Genomic DNA, 1,392 nt, shown 5'->3' on the forward strand with positions numbered 1-1,392 from the left:
CTCAGGCCCATTGTGCTTGTCAGGTAAGCACTTATTCTACTGAGCTATCTCCCCAGCTCCCCTCCCCAAAAATAACTTTATGTCTACTTAAAGTTCAGATACAGCCAACTCTCACTATACAGCTGCCTGCTCAGTGGGCACTGTAACAAGTGCCATTATGACAAGTGACGTGATGGCAGGGCACTGTAGAGCAGCCTGTTTCCTCTCTCTAGTTCCCCTGCACTAAGGAAGGAAGAAGCCCACCGAAGAGATGGGCCTTCCACGGCAGGCTCCCTCTTCATCGGAGAGGCTGGAGGGAAAGAACGCTCTCCAAAGGGGGCTGGAGCACCTACCCTTGGGCAGCACATTCCCTCAGCTTAAGCGCTGGCGTCCTTAGAGCTACGCCTATGACACTTGAAAGAGAAGATAGGAAAAACTAGTACAATAGAGAAAGGAAATCACGGACTTACAAACCAACCAAGTCGCCCGTGTTCCACAGAATCTGAAAGACTCGCGCAAGGGCAATGTGGGGGTTCTGTCCAGAAGGACGTGAAGACTCGTTTGTTACTAAAAGTGATGCTTTTCAATGACTCATTGTGAGGAAGACCTTTTTTAAATATGAATCCCTATCAAATCATAGGTCGCATTTTAAAAAATTATTTTCAGTTGCTTTTCAAGCCTAAAGACTTTTCTATTTTAGTTTGTTATTTTTTTCTAACTCCTGAAACATATGTGTAATTCTCAAAAAAGATGTACAGATGGCTTCAATTTGATTTGAATTTTGAAAACTTTCTACAGCATGTACTGTGGACCAGGCACCATTTCATTGCTGGGGTAGGGCCATGAACACACTACTAAAGTATAGTTTTGACTGTTGAGAGCTAAAGCAGAAGAATGAACAAAGTGCATCACAAGATCTTTGGGAGTAAAAAATTAACTCTCATTGGAGGCTTGGGAGGTGCTAGACTAGGACCTGAAGGATGAGCAGGTTTGGTGCCAGCTAGAGAATTCATGGAAGAAAGAGACCTTCTAGCATAGAAACTAGTATGATCATAGGAATAGAGGCATGAAATTACATCATATATGGAATCCATACATGCACTATATGGATTTACACAAAAGTATTTTCATGAATCAGGGGAAATGGTAAGATAAGAGTCTAGTAATTGTGCAGTCACTAAGGAGACACAGGATTTTGTTTTGTCAATAGAAAGGGAAAGTAATATGTTTGAATGAAGTTATAGTATGACTGAAGCTCTGTTCGGGAATAACTAGGGCTTGGAGGCCAGAGACACAAAAGTTGGAAGGCTGACTAGTCTACCGATGAACACTGCAGGCAAGCTAAGGGGACAACTTGAGAGGGGGACTGGAAGAAGGTGAATAGAAATTTCTAAGCTGTCAGATCAAAAGGAA

The sequence above is a fragment of the Octodon degus genome, unplaced genomic scaffold (assembly GCF_000260255.1).
Source record: "Octodon degus isolate 3935 unplaced genomic scaffold, OctDeg1.0 scaffold00006, whole genome shotgun sequence".
NCBI classification, from domain to species: domain Eukaryota; kingdom Metazoa; phylum Chordata; class Mammalia; order Rodentia; family Octodontidae; genus Octodon; species Octodon degus.